The sequence below is a fragment of the Budorcas taxicolor genome, chromosome 1, assembly GCF_023091745.1.
Source record: "Budorcas taxicolor isolate Tak-1 chromosome 1, Takin1.1, whole genome shotgun sequence".
NCBI lineage: Eukaryota > Metazoa > Chordata > Mammalia > Artiodactyla > Bovidae > Budorcas > Budorcas taxicolor.
In genome coordinates this window covers 192,744,939-192,766,762 of record NC_068910.1, presented here as the reverse complement: position 1 = coordinate 192,766,762, position 21,824 = coordinate 192,744,939, and the positions used below count along the sequence as shown (strand labels likewise).

The 21,824-nt window shown below is 41.3% G+C and overlaps 1 protein-coding gene across 1 annotated transcript in view; it reads left to right on the top strand.

Annotated features, from left to right (window-relative positions):
* CLSTN2 (calsyntenin 2) overlaps positions 1-21,824 on the top strand; it is a 731,451-nt gene that overhangs the window by 328,479 nt on the left and 381,148 nt on the right. The gene's annotated exons all lie outside the window — the stretch shown is intronic.

Below are 21,824 nucleotides of genomic sequence, written 5' to 3'. Positions count from 1 at the left end.
CCAAAGAGGATGTAAGGTTTTGTTGTTTTATTTTTCAAGTAATTTTGATTGTGTTTAATTTTCAGTTCTCAGCATGCCTGTTGACTTTTGACTCTAAATTTGCATAGATTTCCCCTGCATCACCCTTATTAGCTATCAGATGAAAAGACTGATGCCAGGGGTTAAGGATCTAGTGAGCAGCCAGGACTCAAGTGCAGTGACACCAATGATGAAACCCCTTTCCTATCCCCAGCTTTCTGCATGGCTGAGCAGAATCAACCATGGACATTGAACTCCTCAGAAACGTGATGGGTATGTGCTGTGGGCATTCCTCTGAATAATCAGTCAGTTATGCTTAGCTTTCTCATGCATTATTTTAATCATTTTCAGCAGATATTCTCTTTCTGCATATGGTTTAGCTCCATCCAGCATTAAAATGAGTTTGCAGGCCTAGGGGAGTTGGTGACTAATGACAGAAAAGCAGCCATCGGTGCCCTGTGCAAGAATGGAACATGAGTTACAGGTTAACGTTTTTCATTTGCCACTGGTAATCTACAAAGTAACTAATCTGCATACAGATAATTACAGGTTGATTTGGTTGTACCTCTTTGAAATCCAGACTGTGATATATATAAATAGAAAGCTTATATGTTGTGTTCTGAGGAGCACCCAGCCCGGAAACCACCTTTATCTAGCTGGAAGTTCCACCTCTTATCTGCTTATAATTCTTCAGTGAATCCCTGCTGACTTCAGCTGAAGTCCAAACTCTTTAACATGACCCATAAGTCCTTCTAGTATCTGCATTCTCTCTGTATCTTTAGCTTCATCTCCCTCTGTTCCCCTTAGCTCCCAGCAGCCTAACAAACTTATTTCACAGCCACAAATAGACTGCCCTTCTGTTCACTCTAGACTTTGCCACATAATATTGCTTATGCCAAGGATCCACGTCCACCACTCTCTGAGCCCTCACCCCACACCTCAGCCCTCAGTCTTTGGGAAGCTAGTTCTGATGCCTTCTGCCTGGGCTTTGTGCTTTCCACACTCTGTTGTAGTCCCTGGTTCCTCTACTATAATAAGCTCCTTGAGGGTAGAACCTTGTCTGTCTTTCCACCATGCTCTGTCTCCCCACACTGCCAGTGCGCAGGGGTACTCAATGGCTACTGATGAATGAATGAACCATCCAACCAACCAACCATCATCACCCAAGGCTAAACTTCAAATTCCCTAACTGAAAGAAATTAGTTTCATAGTCATCGGCATGAAAAAAAATTTTTCCTTTCATTTTTATAACCTCATAACCATCAGCAATTTTCCTTTCATTTTTAATACCAGAAAGAGTGTATTAATATATGCTCCTTTTTAAAAAACTAAAAAGAAGAAAGAAGAGAAACATTGCAAATGAGGCTAAACTCCTCTTACATGCCATTTCCAGTCCCAGACTCCTCAGCTATTTTTCGTATTATTTTTCCTGACCTGTGTGTGTGTGTTTGCAGGTTTGTATTTGTGCACCCCCATACCCTCCAAAATGTACAGTATTAAATGGAAACATCTCTTTGCAGCTTGCTTTTGGAAATGTATATATGTTGTAAATTTGGCTTTAGCACCCTTAGCTCTGATTCATTCATTTTAGAGGCTATCAGGATTTTCCAACAAGAAAAGTTTATTTAGTTACTCCCCTATTGTCCATCAACATCTAAGTATGTTGTAATCCTGGGATCTCTAAGAGAGAAGGACATCAGGGATCATATGATCAGATCTTCTCTAGAACCTGGAGTCCCTCCAGTAGATCCCTGGTCAGACATCTCCTGCTGTTGCTCAGATACTGTAAGAAACAGAATGCTCGGTATTAGAGAAGGCAACCCTAACTAGAACATTTTTTCCTGCAGTAAACAAAGATCTTACCCTTTGTAATTCCCACCCTTCTTTCTCAGTTCTGTGCTCTGGAACCTCAACCACTAAGCGTACCTCCTCCCCATCGCCATACTTGCCCTCTGAATGTGTGATGGGAGCTGATGTGTCTCCCACTAACAGTTCATCTTAAACTTTTGCCAAATCCTCTGTCCTTTGATTTCTAGACTCACTGAACATCAGGCAGCCTCCTGAATGCAGACAGTTTGGAAAATCCTCTCTCAAAGTGTCACTCTTAGGAGGGAAGGCAGCATGCTAGATGAAGCCAAACCAGCTCTCAGCTCTTTGGGATTATCCTCTCCCTTCATCTCACCACTAGATTTGTGTTCTGTCACCTGGTATCTGCATAGCTTCAGGCCCCAAAGAATGAGGAGGCAGGATGAGCAGGTGGTCTTGGGAATGGGTACCTGATGACCTTGGGTGAGACCTGTTCCCCTGGAATGCAGGCCTGGGGGAGTGGGGAGGGACAAGAAGATGCTGATTGGCCATAGAAAATTCCAGTGAGCAAAGGGGACAGAGAGCATGATCTCTCCCACAGATCATTTTACTTGGCATAAGCCATGGGGCAAGTCAGCTCCAAGACAGTAGTGATGCCTATTGATTCTTACCAGAGTAAAATGAGGAGCACCTGCCCCTGGTGCCCAGCGATGCCCAGAATACCAGGCAGGAGCACTGTCCTGGGTAGTAACTGTTTGTGCCTAGTTACTCCTCTCTGTTTGGTCCAGGAGAACATCTAGTCTAAGGTCTGACCTTGTAATGTGAGAGAAGAGCCCCTGGTGGAATTAGCAGGAGGAGGAGTTTCATTTCTTTCACAGAGAGTTAGTATTGGCTTCATGAAGATCAGATCTCAAATCCAGCTGTGCTCTCTTATCACCCAGCTCACTTTGGTTGCAAGCAACAGAAACAGACCCTGCTGGCTGAAGCAGAACAGGATTTACTGGAAGAATATGAGAGTAGAAGGAACTCACACACCCTCCCTGAGTTCTCAGAGAGAAGGTTGAGGGTCCAAATTTAACTCCCATCCTTGAGATAATCTATTCAAGATTTGGTGATCCAGAAAGTTCAGTTGGCCTGGCATTTTGGTTTATAGTTCCAATCTAAAATAAAGAACAGTGACTATAGGACATCCCAAGAGAGCCTTTCTAGGCCTATCTTAGATAATGTTACCCAAGCCCCAGCTTTCTTATCTATCATATATATTTTTTTAAAAAGAGAGAGATGAACATGCCCACCTACTTTGAAAGGGCTTTCAAAGTGCCCAGCACAGAGTCCGTGGTCAACATTCTTTAACTTCAAGATATCCCAGGGCTAGAGTCAGAGCTTGCATCCTTTCCAAATAGCCTGGGCACAACACTTTCCATCTTGTCTGACCTCTTTCTGACACATCCTCACTGCTTGCAGGTATTTAGTAAAGAATTCCCCAATTATTTAAATGTTATTAATTCCCCAAATTATTTAAATCTCTGGATCCCATCCAGAGATCGAGGGAAAATTCCCACCCCAAGTGATTGCTCATGTGGCAGACAGCTTTGAGACCAGGGAGAGTATAGCATAGGAGAGAAATTCAATAACTGCATAATTTAATGAAAGCAATCTTTCTGTGTCTGAAGCCTTATCTGTTTTCTTACACTCTGGAAAATCACAGACACCATATATTTTGGAAGTCTTTATACAGCATAATAAAATTAGACTATTTGTTTTATGTGCATTAATCCAAATGTATCAATTTTTTATCAAGCAACCAAAATAACAAACGCTTATGGATTGTGCATTATGATGTAAATCTAGGGCAGAGGGATGAATATTTTAGTAACTGCACTTAGTCTTTGCAATGACAGGGACCTGGATCCCCTGGTAGAAATAAGAGGTAGGAAGATTCTCATTCCACCCTTGCTCTTCTGTGCCACTGTTAGCTTTGATGATCAGAAAAGCTGCCCCTCACTTTGCCTTCCTTCTCCCTCCCTCTTCCTCCTCTGGCCTCATCCTTTTTCTTTACTCTTTCCTTCACTCCTCTTACACCATTCACCTCCCATCCTCTTCATTCCCTTTCTCTTTCCCTGTTTCCCCCAACTTCTTTCTATGCCAATCACAAACTCTCCCTGGCCCTCAAGTCCCACCACTACAGGCTTGTTCTTTGGGATAAAACAGTTTCCTCTGTAAAATACAAGGAACACACAGAACAGGAGGAGGACAACTAGTTCTTAGCCAGACACCCTTTAAGCATAACAGTTTGACTGTCTTTATCTCCATGATGGGCTTCCCAGCTGGGGCTAGTGGTAAAGAATCTGCCTACCAGTGCAGGAAATGAAGGGACTTGGGTTTGATCCCTGGGTCGGGAAGATCCCTGGAGAAGGTAATGACTACCCACTCCGGTATGCTTGCCTGGAAAATTCCATGGACAGAGGATCCTGAAAGGCTATAGTACATGGGGCTGTAAAGAGTAGGACATGACTGAGCACGCACACATACACATCCCTGGAAAGGCTGTCTCTGTGCAAGAGGTATCAGTGGTTTGAGAGAAAGAAACCCTGGATGTAGATTTGGGGAGGCATGGGGATCCTTGCTTGGCTCTTAACCACCTGTGTTAGCTCAGGAAACCTGAGACTCATTGTTCATGTTGGCATTTAGTACAATGCCAGGCATAGAACAAACACGCCATCAATTAAGAGTCAGGAGCGTCCAGTGATAATCAGGCCCAAGTAACATAACCTCTCTGTGCCCCACTTTTTAAATGTGAAATATCAAGATAACAGTGCTGCTTCTCAAACTGCATTACTGGTAGATTTAATAAGTACTTTGTATGAAAAGCTTAAAACAGTGCTTGGTATAAAACAATGGGAATTATAACAATGTGTAGCACCCAATATAAAATAGGTGTATCAGTCTGGGTTTGGTCAGGGAAATGGCAAATACTTCTAGTGTTTCCAACAGGAAGGGATTTCATAGAGGGGATTAGAAGATATAAGGTCTTTAGAGGAGCTGTGGGGTGAAAGAAAGGGAAAGCCACCACGAGGATTTTGGAACTCAGGGATTGCAGCACCAGCAGAGGTGACTTGCAGGAGGATGCCCAATGCTCCTGGCATCAGTCCATCCATCTCTGCTAGAAAGCCTGTATGTCTGCCCACCCGCCATGGCTTCAGGAGCAATAAGGTTCTGCTCCTCCTCTACCTTCAAATTTTCCAACATATGCCTCTCTGCTTTTACAAAGATAGAAATCTGTTACCTGCTGGTTAAGATTCAAGGAAATCTACTTCTCAGAACTCTAGACCTGTGATGCAGGACAAAACTCAGAGGAGAAAAGTAATGTTAAGTTGTTCATAACACTCAGGCAGAATGGGGATGATACCTAGAGTTGATATAAGGAGCACATGAGGTTTAGAGTGTAAGAGCATTTTGTCAACTTCAAACTTACATGCAGGTATTAGATTTTGATGGTGATGGGAGTGAAGTGGGAGGCATATGCCCTGGCAATGAATCCAAGCCCAGATAAGAAAACCTAGGAAACCAACAGACAGTGGAGTGTAAGTATGTCCATAGATAATTTGACACATTCAAGACTTTACCATGTGCCAGGCTCTAGTATAAAGGCTTTACAGGCACTAACTTACTTAATCCTACAAAAGCCCATGTGGGAGGTACAATTATTACATTTTACAGATGAGGAACTATGGTCCAGAGAAGTAACTTGCAAGCAAGTAACTTGCCCAGTGTCATATTGCTAGTAAATAGGATTTGAATCCCAACTGGGACGATCTCCCGGAGAAGGAAATGGCAGCCCATCCAGTATTCTTGCCTGGGAAATCTCATGGACAGAGGAGCCTGGAGGGCTACAGTTCATTGCAAAGAATCAGATACGACTTAGCAACTAAACAACAATGTGATTCCAGGGGTCAGTTTCTTAACTGCCGGGTAACAGAGAAAGGAGAGGATGTCAAGTTGGAGTTGGCTGACTTCATAATTACCCAGGAGCTGGTTCTGGTTGGAGCTGAGGGCCTATTATGCACCAGTTTGGTTTCTATATCCTTACAGAAAAGGTAATTTTAAAAAGCACAGGTTGTTATTTTGCTCTTCTAAAAGCAATTTGGGACCAAGGTTGGGGATGTTTTCTCTGATCAAAAATACTTTGACAAGCCAAACTAAGCCACTTTGTCCCAGGACAGCTGTCCATGGAGCAGTGTTATAATTTGCCCTGAGAATTGACTTTTCCTATTAGAACTCATTCCCATTCAGCCTGCATTGGCACCTCCCCTATGGTTTGCTGAGATCCAGGAAAAATTGTTCATCATTAAATAGTCACCATTAAAATACAGTTTTGTTAATTACTTTGTGCCTGACAAAAATTAAAAAATAGTAAAATGCAAAAAGCAAAATAAATCTTGCTCTACAATATTTTCTGTACCTTCTCAAGATCTGAAAGGAATAGAAATGGTTGCCGTCTTGAGAGAGGGTTTTGGTCCTAGGACTTGAATGTAGCATGTTTCTTCTAATAGCCTCCCCCCACCTTTGGTTTTCTCCCAGTCAGATGCTTCTAAAGCAAATTTAAAAAAATCCATATTTGCCTTAGAAAGCAAGAACGCTCTTGTTGGGCTAGGAAATGAAACTTATTTAAGAAATGTCAAGTACAGAGGAAGCTTGGAAATTATGCTTTAAATTTTAAATGTCTCTAAAGCAGAAAGGAAGGAAGAAACCAAATCATGTTTTGCTTTAGCTCCAAAGCGTATTAGCAACGCACGTGGCCCTGGAATGAACCAGACCCTTCTCAAAGTCTTAATTAATGACTCAGCATAGAAAAATGGATCCATTTTCTGTCTGCCTCAAGCAGAGAAATGACCATTTATAGGACGTGTGGTCATTTTTCAAGAGCTCATCAAGGAGCTGGAACTCAGGAAATGAAAACAAAACTAAATAAATGTTGATAAGAAACATAACAGTTATTATTTTGTAAAAATGGAAGGTCTGCATAACTAAACTTTTCTCATCAGCAGAAATTTCCCAGTTCTTGTCGGAAAAATGACCACCCCTGTTAGCTGAGAGAGTCCAGTACCATCTGAGCCACCAGGACTTCCCAGGCTCAGATGGTAAAAGATCCACCTGCAGTGCAGGAGACCCACGTCCAATCCCTGGGTCTGGAAGAGCCCCTGGAGAAGGGAATGGTTACCCACTCCAGTATTCTTGCCTGAGAATTCCATGGACAGAGGAGCCTGGCAGGCTACAGTCAACTGGGTCACAAAGAGTCAAATGGGACTGATCGACTAACACTCTCCAGTATTAGGGAACAAAACACTTCGGAATCACTAAAATTGCTATTTCTCTGCCTGCATTCATCCATGCTGTGTAAGCAAAGAAGCAACCTCACACATTCCCTTAGTTGCAAAGCTGTTAGGGATCTGGGGGTGGTGCTCTTGATGCCATCCAGGCATTCATAAACATTTGTTCACTTATTTATTGTTCTAACTTTTAAAAAACAGTTTTTTACTTACTTGGCTGCTTTGGGTCTTAGTTGTAGCCCACAGGATTTTCACTGTGTCATGGGGACTCTTTCGTTGAAGCCCACAGACTCTCTAGTTGAGGCACTCAGGTTTAGTTGCTCCGTGACATGTGGAATCTCATTTCCCCAGACAGTGATCAAACCACGTACCCTACATTGCAAGGTGGATTCTTAATCACTGGACCACCAGGGAAGTCCGTTTGCTCATTATTTAGTTCTTACTTTGCAGGTTGGAAAGACTTACCCCAGGTCCAAATAGGATGCAAATTCAAGTGAGGCAGCAGTGTATAAGACAGAGGGGCCCTGCAGTTGTGGTGAGCTGAAGACAGTCTGCTCTTAGGGAAAGTGGACCCAACATTTGTTGCCTTGTTGGCCCAGATTGCTAGCTCTCCTGATTTTTGAGATGAATCTGAGTTGATGCATATAAACTTCCTGAATTTTACAGATCAGCAAGTAGTTCACAGTTTTTGAAATACCAAGCAGGTCAAGCAAGCATGTCTTCAGGCCAAATTTAGCCCACAGGAGCTTTCTCCCTGGAAATCTTTCAAGGTGGGTGGCAGTTTTGCCAAATAGCCTAAGCCCCATGACACCTGGAACAAAGACAGTATTTGGGGTGAATCTGTTGTGGGAAATGATGACTTGCATTTGCTCCTAAAAATAGAGTATGTGGAGTCCCTTGGTGGCTGAGGATATAGTAACAGGCTTCATCAACACGATCATGTGCAGCAAGATTAAATGTTGCAATCATCTGAGCCATCTCTGTGAACCACAGGAGCAGAGTGGTGACAGATGGGACCCAACCTGGGTGGAGCAGGAGACCCCAGTTGGCAGCATTTGGTTCACACACAGGATTTTCGTAGATGGTGCCTGAACCTATTTTTTATTTTATTTTAATAATTGAGAGTTTAAAAAAATTACCACCGATGCATCAACTTCAGCCACACTGTGGTCCATTTGGGTAGCACCACAGCAACCATCACACACAAGTTGCAGGAATGATGGACACTTGGATGGCCGGGTGCATTCACCTCTGAAGAGTGGAGAGTACAGCCTTTCCTAAAGAGTGCAAATGGGAACAGGGGCACAGAGGTCTCATATGCGTGCCAAGGACTCGGGAGTTTCTCATCTCATGAAAGCCCTTATCTAGCCTGCCTTCCAGAAGAGCACTCAGGGGACCTCTGGGCTCACACATGAGTTGTGCATGAGTGAGCTTTAATTAAAGCTCAGGGCTTTAAAGGCTCCAGGTTTCCCGATGGTAACCTTTCAAACCACAGTTCCTTCATTCTGAGAATTCTGCGCTCCTGAAGAAAACAGGGTGGCTTTTTATCTAGGAGCAATCTTGTTTCTAGAGTTCTTTTTCTTGGTGTGTTTTATTTAATGTTTTATGGATGCTGCTCACTTTTCACTCAGAGCAAGTCTTCTCATGGTGTTCTGGATGCTGGTAAATACAGTGAGAAGGAGTCCATGGTGCCTTGATGGAGGGGCAGTGCCCAGTCCTTCTAAACTGGCCAGTGGATTTAGCTCAGGCATCAGGACAGCTGGGATCCTGCATACCTGCTTGGTAAAGTGACTCACCTACTTGACTGTCAGTGGGAATGCAAATTGATACAGCTACTATGGAGAGCAATATGGAGATTCCGTAAACAATTGGGAATAAAACTACTATATGACCCAGTAATCCCACTACTGGGCATATACCCTGAGAAAACCATAACTGAAAAAAACGCATGTACCCCAATATTCACTGCAGCACTATTTATAACAGCTAGGACATGGAAGCAACCTGGATGTCTGTTGACAGATGAATGGATAAAGTAGTTGCAGTACATATACACAGTGGAATATTACTCAGCTTTAAAAAGGAATGCATTTGAATTGGTTCTAATGAGGTGGGTGAACTTAGAGCCTATTATACAAAATGAAGTGTAAGCCAGAAGGAGAAAGACAAATATTGTATATTAATGCATATGTATGGAATTGAGAAAGATGGTACTGATGAACCTATCTACAGGGCAGCAATGGAGATGCAGACATAGAGAACAGAGTTTTGGACACAGTCGGGGAGAAAGAAGGTGGAATGATTTATGAGAACAGCATTGAAACATATATATTACTGTATGTAAAGAAGATAGCCAGTGGGAATTTGCTGTATGACACAGGGAACCCAAAGCCAGTGCCCTGTGACAACCGAGAGTGGGGTGGGAAGGGAGACGGGAGGCAGCTTCAGGAAGGCGGGGACATGTGTATACCTATGGCTGATTCATGTTGATGTATAGCAGAAAACATCACAATATTGCAATTATCCTCCAATTAAAAATTAAATTAAACAAAAAGAAAATACCCGGAAACCTGGCTTTATAAAAGCTTCTTGGCGGACGTTGGCTCCTCCCTGGGAATGTTCCATGCCAGGTAGGCAGCGCTGTCTCTGAAATATGGCATTGTCACTGTTAACATCCGCTGCTAACCTATGGCATTGTTTTGTTTTTCATTTCTAGAAATTTTATTTTTATTCATTTTTTAATTAAAAATTTTACTTTACATTGGAATACAGTTGATTTACAATGTTGTGTTAGTTTCCAGTATACAGGAAAGTTGTTCAGCTATTCATATACATATATCCACTCTTTTTCACAAGATTATTACAGGATATTGAGTAGAGTCCCTGTGCTATACAGTAGGTCCTTGTTGCTTGTCTCTCTTATAGTATTGTGTGTTTGTTCATCCCCAGCTCCTGATTTATCCATCTCTACTTGCCCCCTGCCACAGCATTTTGCTTTTGGTAATTGTAAGTTTGTTTTCTAAGCCTGTGAATCTGTTTGTGTTTTGTAAATAAGTTCATTTGTATCCTATTTTTAGATTCACATATAAGTGGTATCATATGGTATTTGTCTTTCTGTCTGACCTACTTCACTTTTTGATAATCTCTACGTCCATTCATGCTGCTGCAGAAGGCTTTCTTTCATCCTCTTTTATGGCTGAGTACTATTCCATTGTATATATGTATTGTATCTTCTTTATCCATTCATCTGTTGATAGACCTAGAGAGGTTGCTTCCACGTCCTAGCTGTTGTAAATAGTGCTGCGATGAACATTGCGGGGGCGGGGCATGTATCTTTTTGAATTATGGTTTTCTCTGGATATATGTCCAAGACTGGGATTGTGAGATCATATGGTAGCTCTATTTTTAGTTTTTAAGGACCCTCCACACTGTTCTCCATAGTGGTTGTACCAATTTACATTCCCATCAACAGTGTAGGAGGGTTCCCTTTTCTCCACATCCTCTCCAGCATTTCTCGTTTGTAGACATTTTTGAAGATGGCCATTCTGATTGGTGTGAGATGACACCTCATTGTAGTTTTAATTTGCATTTCTCTAAAGTTAGTGATACTGAGCATCATCTCATGTGCTTTTGGCCGTGTATATGTCTCCTTTAGAGGAATATCTATTTTGATCTTCTGTCCATCTTTTGATTGAGTTGCAGGTTTTGTGCTCCATGCTGTTCTGAGAGCTTTGGCCATATTTACTCATTCTGCATCATTGCAACCTCGGGCAGTGGGCACTTTAATTGACCTTATTTTATAGGTTTGGGGATGGAAGACATGAGTACTCAGGTATGTTGTCAACATCTGTAAGTGTCAGAGTCAGGTAGTTTGGCTCCAGATGCTATGCTATGCTGCCTCTCATGGGTTCCCTGCTATTAAGAAGATAACACCCAGATGAAAGCAAACAAATGCATCAGCTCAGCTTTAAGCATCTGAAGGGGCACAGACCGCTGTGTCACCTGTTGCAGGAGTCCTCAGAGACCCACAGGCTAGTCAGCCCGCAGCGCCCTCTGGCGGAGCTGGCTCACCTTCCAAGTATCATCTTCCTATGCTCATTATGCCATTTGGTCGCCACTCTCATCATACTGGAGGGAGCAGGGAGTCCAGGTTCCCTGGGAGAATAGAATTGTGGACATTAGCAGGACCACATGTGGGATTTGGCCTCTTGTCTTCTTACTTGGGCCCCATGGTTAGTCAACAGACAGCTTCCAATTTTAGCCTTAAATTGGTCTAGATGTCTTTAGCTTTGGAACCGAGCATCCTTGCCTGGACGGCATAGCAAGTGTCCCTCCCCGCTATGTCTATGACTATTAACTCCATCACTCGTGAAGAAGATTCTGGGTGCATTCAGAGACAAATTTGCCAAGAGCCATTTCCATTCAACTCAGTAGAAATGCCTTCAGTAGAAATACATCAAGGAGATACATGAGCAGAATTGGTGTCTGCTTCCATAATGTTTTCCATCTAATTGAAAATTCAAAAGCAAAAGCCAACACATGAACTCAGAGGAGAGAAAGAACAGAACAAGACCAAATATCATTTTGTGCTGATCTGTAATAGAGACAAGGCAATTTCCATCCAGGGAAAGATAGGAGGATGATATTTGCAGATTCCTCTGTGTGCCCAGGACTGCCTGCCCAGCACACTCACCTACGTGGTGTCCTTGGATCCCCACAACCAGCTGGTGAGGTCAATATTATTATCTGCATTAATAGATTTGGCCTCTGGGGCCAGGAAGGGCAGAAAGTAAACTGAGGTGCTGGCTCTGTTGGGACTATGGGTTTGGGACTGTAAGGAAACCAGATTGAGAGCACGTGGAGCATAGGGGACAGGTAAGGAGTTAGCCAGGCTCTGGACACACATGAACCCAGTCACGTACTGGGTCTGACGTCAGATGTACCACCAATCAAAGCAGACATCAAGAGCCAAACCTATTCTTTACCAGTTAGGCCTTTACCAGTTGCTGAGAAAATGTTTTATATTATTGAAAGAATGAATTAACAATATCATTTGAGGGCTCTTCTGTCTTGAAACATGAAGGATATTCAGAAAGATATTGTTATCCTGATTTAAACTCCTGATTGCTGTCCTCAAGTCTTTGCCTATGACTTTAACTCTCAATTATTACTCTAGACACTCCTCAGATTATGCCTGCTGCTGCTGCTAAGTTGCGTCAGTCGTGTCCGACTCTGTGCGACCCCATAGATGGCAGCCCACCAGGCTCCGCCATGCCTGGAATTCTCCAGGCAAGAACACTGGAGTGGGTTGCCATTTTCTTCTCCAGTGCATGAAAGTGAAAAGTGAAAGTGAAGTGGCTTAGTCGTGTCCGACTCTTCGTGACCCCCTGTAGCTAAGAACTAAACATCTCATCAGAATGTGGGGCAAATGCTTGAGACCTGGAATGTTGGGAGGCAGGAGGACAGGCTAGATTTGTAGCCCCTGAAGGTCTCATTCTGATGCCAGCACACCTTGGGAATTCTTCCCAGGTGGTGCTAGTGGTAAAGAATCTGCCTGTAAGTGCAGAAGACGGAAGAGACCCAGGTTCAATCCCTGGCTCGGGAAAAATTACCTGGAGGAAGGCATGGCAGCCCACTCCAGTATTCTTGCCTGGGATATCTCATTGACAGGGGAGCCTCATGGGCTGCAGTCCATGGAGTTGCAGAGTCGGACATGACTAAAGTGACTTAGTGTGCACTATATCCTTCGGGGGTTGATGAGAAACTGTGTTGAAGGTTGGCTGGCACCTGTGTTGAGACCCAGGATGCAGGGTCCACAAGGCTCACAAGGCAGCCAGAACTGGATCCCCAGCACTGCAGCTACCCAAACCAGAATTTATCAGTGCTCTGGAGCTGATCCAACACCAAGAAACTGCCTGTCCACCCTAAACACACCAAGGCTGATTTGAAAACCAGAGGGCCAGCAAGACTTATAGTCATGCAGAAGATGAGCCTTCACATGTAAATATCTTACATCTCTTGTATCTTTTAATCCTTGCTATAATCTTAAGAGGTGCTGTCATTTTTATCCCAATGATATAGATTGGAACACTAAGGCCCAGAGAAATAAAATAACTTGCTCAAAGCAGACCCACTTAGAAGGTGAAAGGGTTAAGAATCAAGCCCAGGCAATCTGGCTTTAAAATCTTTCTTCTTAACCACTGGCCTCTGCTGAGTTGCAGTCATGTTGACCAAGAAATGTCCTATTCACTCTGGGTTAGAAGTGACTTCCATGTGGATCTGACACTGGATGCATGGAGAAATCACCAATAGGAAGAAGCAAAGGTGAGCTCCTAGTATCAGAGCTGGCCTCTTTTGCCAGTCTTTGGACAAAACTCAAGAGACCCCTGGGTGTTGCGGTACTAACTCATCACTTTCTGAGAAACTTCCTCTTTCCAAAGAGGGATCCTCAACAGGTCTCTCTGCACTGGGCATTTTACCTTATTGCCATCATCTTTCCTGGGCAGGTTTGTTACTTCCTGTCTACCACAGTGCAGGTAGAATCGTCATGTGGACTCACGGGGAACACTAAGAGGTTGAGATGCCCTCTCTCTTGTCTGGAGAGTTCCATGGGCAGAGGAGCCTGGCAGGCTACAGTCCATGGGGTCTCCAGAGCAGGACACAACTTAGCGACTAAACCACCACCAATTCCTGATTGGAAGCTTTAGTGATTGCTTCCAAGGCTTTCATCCACCCCCCATCCCCCCACCTCATAACACCTGTTGTTGTGGCCGTTTTATTCCAAATGCCACCATGTTCAGTGCGGACTCTTTGAAAGAGACATGCCAACCTCTGCTGTCAGGAAGGTTCTGGAAATGTATGTTATCCCTGAGCATTCTGTAAGGTCATGTCCAAGGATCCATTAGCTCAGAGGAGTGGGGTGATTGGGTGGGGCCCCTTGGGCTGGCTTCCTTACTGTGAGTGATTCCTACATGGGCTCTGGATTCGTTTTATCTATGTATCTGTTCCTTCCTAGAAGAAGCATAGAGAACCAGTTACCAGTCTGGGCTTGAAAAAATCATATAATCTGAATTCAAGCCTCAACCTGCCCCTTCCTATCTGGGTGAATTTGGGAAAATTATTGAACCATGATAACTCTCAGTATTCTCATCTATGGAAGGAAGTAACCATGAGACCTAGTTTTCTCTATTGTTTTGAAAGTTAAATGAGATAATACCTGAAAATATTCACCATTCCTAGACCCCAAGCAATAATAGTTGCTATTTTTAATCATCAACCTGCATTCAGTGAGCACTTACTATGTAGGGGGTGGAGATACATCAGGGAACGCAGTGGGAAGCCCCCAGGCAGGGATCAAGGAAGTCAGCTTTCCAAGTCAGCTTTCCTCAGAGGGGAACTTAGAGCGCTTTTGTCTGGTTCAAGCTTCGCAAGAAAATGAGGTCTCCTGGTCCAATAGGCTAAAACAAAACAAAACAAAAAATCCTGATTATAATGGTATAATCAGTCATTGTAACTGTATAATCTTATAATAATCTGTAGATCTCCCATACACAGCCTCTTATCAAAGGATATGAGTGATCCTGTGATAAAGATGCCTGCTTAACTTTGATTAAACCAGCATTCCCCAAACTCACATGACCAGTAAACCTTTTTTTGCTAATTTCTATTAGACTGACTGTGTTCTATGTTCTGAGAAAGACAAAAAGGAAAATACTGGCTAGAGATGACTGAAAAAGCAATGCTAACGTATAATGAGAAATAACAGAGTTTGTTCTTCCACCAAGAACAAACCCCTTCCCAAGCAAGGGGCTACTTGCAAAGCAGGACACCACTCCTTGTGGCCTCACCATTTCCTTCCCTGACAGAGTCAGTCCTGTGGAGATGTATGAGGCAAGACTTGCGCTCTAAATGCTAAACTACCCTCCTCCTGTAGAGGAGTCTGTAAATCTTTGACTGGTGTTTGCCCTCTTTGGAATAAATTCCTAATTGATTTCTAAAGATTGCTGTTTGCAAATTAAATTACACTTCCCTTATACATTATATAAAGAGGCATAAACCAGTCGCCTCTCCTGGGCATACACCCCCCTCCTTGAGTTCCTAGGGTGTGATTACATTACTTCAATTGCACTGCTTCTGTTCAACTCAAGCTACATGAATTGTTTCTCTTGCTTGTTTAATTGCCCATGTCTTATTACAGAGAGAATTTATTGTTTTAGTGCAGCGTAAAGTTCAAATATTTTATGCAAGATGAATATGGCCACTGACATTTTTATTCCCTTTTCAAGTTCACATGCACAGAAATCATATTGGAAACTTTTCAAAACATTTGTGACCAATACCACAAAGTGTCAAAACCTCCAGAAGGTGTTTTAAAAAAGGAAAGACTCTAGAGCATATGTTTCCTTCTTTAACATCACAAGGGATTCCATTAACTGACATTGACACAAGCTCGTGAAAAAGTTCCCCTAGGTATGCAAAATCATTTGAAAGCACATTGGGATTGAACTGTTGCTATTTACCTGAGTCTCCAGAGCATGATGCTAAGTGAAAAAGCCAATCCCAAGAGGCTACACTGCATGATTCCATTTTGTAACATTTTTGTTGAGTATTTATTTATTTTGGCTGTGATGGGTCTTAGTGGAAGCATGCAGGATCTTTAGTTGTGGCTTGTGACTTCTGAGTTGTGACATGTGGGATCTAGTTCCCTGACCAGGGATCGAACCTGGGCCCCCTGCAATGGGAGCTCAGAGTCTTAACCAGTGGACCACCAGGGAGGTCCTATTTCATAAGATTTTGGGGTTGTAAAATTATTGAAATGGAAAAGAGCTTAGTGGTTGGCAAGATTAAGGAGAGAGTGGAAAAGGGGGATAGTAGGTTGCTTCCTCCTCTTAGCCATTGTGAGTAGTGCAGCAGTGAACATAAGAGTGCAAATATCTCTTGGAGATCCTGATTTCAATTCTTTGAATAAATATCCAGAAGTGGAATGGCTAAATCACATAGTCGTTCTATTTTTAATGTTTCGAGGAGCCGCCACACTGTTTTCCGTAACACCTGAACCATTTTACATTCTCATCAACAGTGCACAAGTGTTCCCATTTCTCTACATCCTTGCTGACACTTACTATTTTGTCTGTTAATTGTTTTGGTTTTTCTGATAGTGGCTATCCTAACAGGTGTAAAGTGATAATTGTCATGATTTTAATTTGCATTTCCCTTATGATTAATGATGTTGAACATCTTTTCATATACTTATTGGCAATTTGTCTTCTTTGCAGAAATATCCTTTGCCTATTTCTTAATCAAGTTATTTTAATTTTTGCTGTTGAGTTGTCGGAGTTCCTTATATTTTTTGGATATTAACCCCTTAGCACATATATTATTTGCAGATACTTACTCCCATTCCATAGGTTACCTTTTCACTCTGCCAACTGTCTCCTTTTCTATACATGTTGTTAGTTTGAGGTAGTCTCACTTGTCTGATTTTTCTTTTGTTGTCTATGCTTTTGGTGTTGTATCTGAGAAATCACTGTGAACACCAATCTTGTAAAGCTATTGCCCTGCATTTTTTTCTAGGAATTTTAGAAGTTTCAGATCTTATACTTAAGTCCAATCCATTTTGAGTTGATTCTTATTTATAATGTAAGATAAAGGTTCAATTTTATTTTTGTGCATATAGATATTCAGTTTTCCCAGCACCATTTGCTCAACAGACTATTCTTTCCCTATTGTGTAGTCTTGGCACCCTTGTCAAAGATTTTTTGATTATATGTGCATAGGATAGTTCTGGGCTCTCTATTTTGTTTCACTGCTATGTGTGTATGTAAATATATATATATATATAATATATATGTCAGTACAATTCTATTTTGATTACTGTAGCTTTATAATGTTTTAAAGTCAGAAAAGTTGAATCCTCTAGCTTTTTTTTCTTCTTTCTCAAGATTATTTTGGCTGTTTGGGGTATTTTTGTGGTTCCATATAAATTTTTGGATTTTTTTCCTATTGCTGCAAAATGTAACATTGAAATTTTAATAGAGATTGCATTGAATCTATAGATTGCTTTGGAATAGTATGGACATTTTAATATTAAGTTTTCCAATTCATGAACATAGGACATCTTCTGGAGAAGGCAATGGCACCCCACTCCAGTACTCTTGCCTGGAGAATCCCATGGACGGAGGAGCCTGGTGGGCCTCAGTCCATGGGGTCGCTAAGAGTCAGATACAACTGAGCAACTTCACTTTCACTTTTCACTTTCATGAATTGGAGAAGGAAATGGCAACCCACTCCAGTGTTCTTGCCTGGAGAATCCCAGGGATGGGGGAGCCTGGTGGGCTGCCATTTCTGGGGTTGCACAGAGTCGGACATGACTGAAGCGACTCAGCAGCAACAGGACATCTTCTCATTCATTTGTATCTTCTTTAATTTCTCTCATCGGTGGTTACAGTTTTTCATGTACTAGTCTTTCCCCTCCTCAGTGAATTCCTAAGCATTTTATTATTTTGGTGCTGTTGTAAATGGGATCGTTTTCCTAATTTCCTTTACAGATAGTTTGTTGTTAGTGTATGGAAACATGTATGATTTTTACATGTTGGTTTTGTAACCTGCAACTTTACTGAATTTGTTTATTCTAACAATTTTGTGTGTGTGTGTGTGGAATAATTAGGCTTTTCTACATATAAGACCATGTTGTCTGCAAATAGGGGCAGTTTTATTTCTTTTTATCTTATTTATATCCATCTATTCATTTTTCTTGCCTGTTTGCCCTGGGTAGAACTTCCAAGACTGTTGAATAGAAATGACGAGAGTGGACATCCTTTTCTTGTTCCCGATCTTAGATAAGAAGCTTTCAGATTTTTTTTTCTTTTTTTTGCCTTTGATTATAATGTCAATTGTGGTCTTTTCACATATCTTTATTATGTTGAGGCAATTTCCTTCTATTCCTAGTTCTGTGTTTTATCATGAAGAAGTGTTGAATTAAAAAAAAAATCTTACATCTATCAAGATGATCATGTGATATTTTATTCTTCATTCTGTTTAAGTGGTGCCTCGCATCAACTGATTTTTTCATATATTGAAGCATCCCTTCATCCCAGGGATATACCCCTCTTGGTCTTGGTGTGTGATCCTTTTAATATATTATTGAACTCAATTTGCTAGTATAATGTTGACAATTTTTGCATCTGTATTCATCAGAGATACCAGCCTGTAGTTTTCTTGTAATGTCTTTTTCGGGCTTTAGTATCAAGATAATGCTGGCCTCAAAATATTAGTGTTCCCTCTTTATCAATTTTTTGGAAAAATTTGAGAACGATTGGTGTAAATTTGGGAGAATTCTCATGGGAAGCCATCCTGGGCTTTTCTTTGTTGGAGGTTTTTGATTACTGGCTCAATCTCCTTACTAGTCATAGGTGTGTTGATATTTTCTAGTTCTTCATAATGTAGTCTTGGTAAATTGTATGTTTCCATGAATCTGTCCATTTTTAATATGCTGTCCATTTTTTTGTTGTTGTATAATTGCTCATAGCAGTCTTTTGTAATTCTTTTTCTTTCTGTGGCATCAGTTGAAATGTCTCCGCTTTCCAATTTTATTTATTTGAGTCTTTTCTTCTTAGTTAGTATAGCTAAAGATTTGTCGATTTTGTTGATACTTTAAAAAATCCAGCTCTCAGTTTTATTGATTTTTTTCCTATTGCCTTTGTATTTTCTATTTCATTTATTTCTATACTAATCGCTATCATTTCTTTCTTTCTCCTCACTTTGGGCTTATTCCCATTTTTATAGCTTCTTGAAGTGTAAATTTATGTCGTTTAGTTGAGATTTTCTTCTTTTTTAACATAGGTGTTTATCACGAACCTTCTGTATTAATCCTGCTTCTGCTACATCTCTTAGTTTTCATATGTTGCATTTTTATTTTCATTTGTCTCAGGATATTTTCTAATTTCCCTTTTGATTTTTTTCTGACCCATTGGTTGTTCAAGTGTGTGTTTTTTAATTTCCACATATGTGTGAATTTTTAATCTTCTGCCTTTGATTTCTAGTTTTATTCCATGGTGGTCAGAAAATGTTTCAATCTTATTAAATTTATTGAGACTTTTTTGTGATCTAAAACAATGATATCCCCTGGAGAATGTCCAGTGTGCACTTGAGAAGAATATGCATTCTGCCTCTATTGGGGGAAATATTCTTTATATGTCTGTTAAGTCTACTTGGTCTTTAGTGTTGTTCAAGTCTTTTGTTTTCTTATTGATCTTCTGTCTGGATGTTCCATCCATTATCAAAAGTGCGGTATTGAAGTCTCCTACTGTTATTGATGACTATCTACTTCTTCCTTCAATTCTGTCATGGTTTATTTCATATATTTGGGTGCTCTGAGTTGGATTCATATATATTTATAATTGTTATATCTTCTTGATGAACTGTCCTTTTATCATTATATAGTGTCCTTCTCTATCTCTTGTGACAGTTTTGACTTAAAGTTTGATTTATCTAAGTATGGCCATCCCTGCTCTCTTTTGTTTCACATTTATGTCAGATGTCTTTTACCTCCTTTTATTTTCATTATGAAAAGTAAAAGTATTAGTGACTCAGTCGTGTCTGACTCTTTGTGACCCCATGGACTGTAGCCTGCCAGGCTCCTCTGTCCATGGAATTCTCTAGGCAAGAACACTGGAGTGGGTAGCCATTCCCTTCTCCACGGTATCTTCCCAATCCAGGGGTTGAACCTGGGTCTCTCACATTGCAGGTAGATTCTGAGCCACCAGGGAAGCCTTCATTTTTATTATATGGGTTCTTAATCCTATACTAAATCTCTTATAGACAGCATGTATTAGATCTTGTTTTGTTTAATTCATTCAGCCAGTCTATATCTTTTGATTAGAAGTTTAAACTATATTTGAAGTAGTTACTGATGGGGAAGTACTTACTTTGCCATTTTGTTCATTGTTTTCTGTCTGTCTTATAGCAATTTTGTCCCCCCTTTCCTCTCTTGCTATCTTCCTTTGTATTCTGCTGATTTTTTGTGCAGACATGCTTTGATTCCTTTCTCGTTTTCTTTTGTGTATCATCTATAGGTATTTTTCTTTGTGGTTACCATGGGTCATACATAAAACATTTTATAGTCATAACAGCTGGTTTTGCACTCACTTTTGGTTTTCTCACAAAGGGGATTCATTCATACATTGTTGCTGGGTCAGTGTCTCCATGGGAGAAGAAGGCTCTGAGGGTTCCCATTCCACAGCCTTTTCCCCTAGCATCATAAGTTGTTTTCTTTTGATAAAACAAAACACATACTGATGCTAATTCTGTGGTTATTCAAGAGAGCTAAAAATTGTCCAGGTGTCTAAGGAAGTAAGTAAACAAGGAAGCGAAGGAGGAAGTGGGGAAACTGCCATGCTCACTCTGAAAGCCTTAAAATACGGTACCTACTTTTGCCTTCTCCAGAAACTCCTCCAGAGCTCCTCTAGACCCAGCTTCCAGCTTACTCTTTATCAATATCTTCTCTTACAAAAGCAAACTAAGATCTTGCTCTGTAAGAGGTAAAGTTCTAATAAGGAAGAATTTCTTTTTTGCACTATGTGTACATAGACAGAAACGTCTGCTGACGAGTTCTCTCACACTTGTTCCCTCTCCCATGATTGTCACTCTAAGCAGGATGTGAGACGGGACCTCAACCTATTTTTTTTTGCTGTTGATGTTGTTGTTCAGTTGCTCAGTTGCATCTAACTCTTTGCAGCCCCATGGATTACAGCATGCCAGGCTTCCCTTCCCCGTCTCCCGGAGCTTGCCCAAACTCATTTCCATCGAGTTGGTGATGCCATCCAACCATCTCATTCTCTGTTGTCCCCTTCTCCTCCCGCCTTCAATCCTTCCCAGCATCAGGCTCTTTTTTAATGAGTTGGCTCTTCACATCAGGTGGCCAAAGTATTGGAGCTTCAGCAGCAGTGCTTCCAATGAATATTCAGGGTTGATTTCCTTTAGGGTTGACTGGTTGGATCTCCTTGCAGTCCAAGGGACTCTCAAGAGTCTTCTCCAACACCACAGTTCAAAAGCATCAATTCTTCAGCATTTAGCTTTCTTTATAGTCCAACTCTCACATCCATACGTGACTACTGGGAAAAACCATAGCTCCAACTAGATGGACTTTTGTTGGCAAAGTAATATCACTGCTTTTTAATATGCTGTCTAGGTTTGTTTTTGATACACAGCTATTATAGAATCTATTGCACTGGAGTGAAATTATTGCTTTTCTATCTTCTTTAATAGTCTCTGAGCAGCTTGGAGGATGTGTCTAATTCATCTCCCTGCCCCCATAGTAAAGCTCAATAAATTAAATGCTCATCCAGTGTTTTCTGGATCAATGAGATGTATGGATGGACGGATGGGACACTGATGAAATGTCAGGCCTCAGTGAGCAGGGGCAGGGGTAGTTTTGACATTGATTTCTGATGTATGGAACAATACATCCTGACAGCACTGATAGGAGGCAAATGTATTTGCAGAGAAGGTTGCACACAGTAAAATTGTGTTATCCAATACATAGCAAGCCTAAGTGCAAAGAAAGAGATCAAACCTGTGGGTACTTTAGACTTACCTGTAATACCCTGAATAAATAGTTCAGCCCTTAAAGTATATCTCAAGTAGTAAATACAGCCATTTCAGAAACCACCT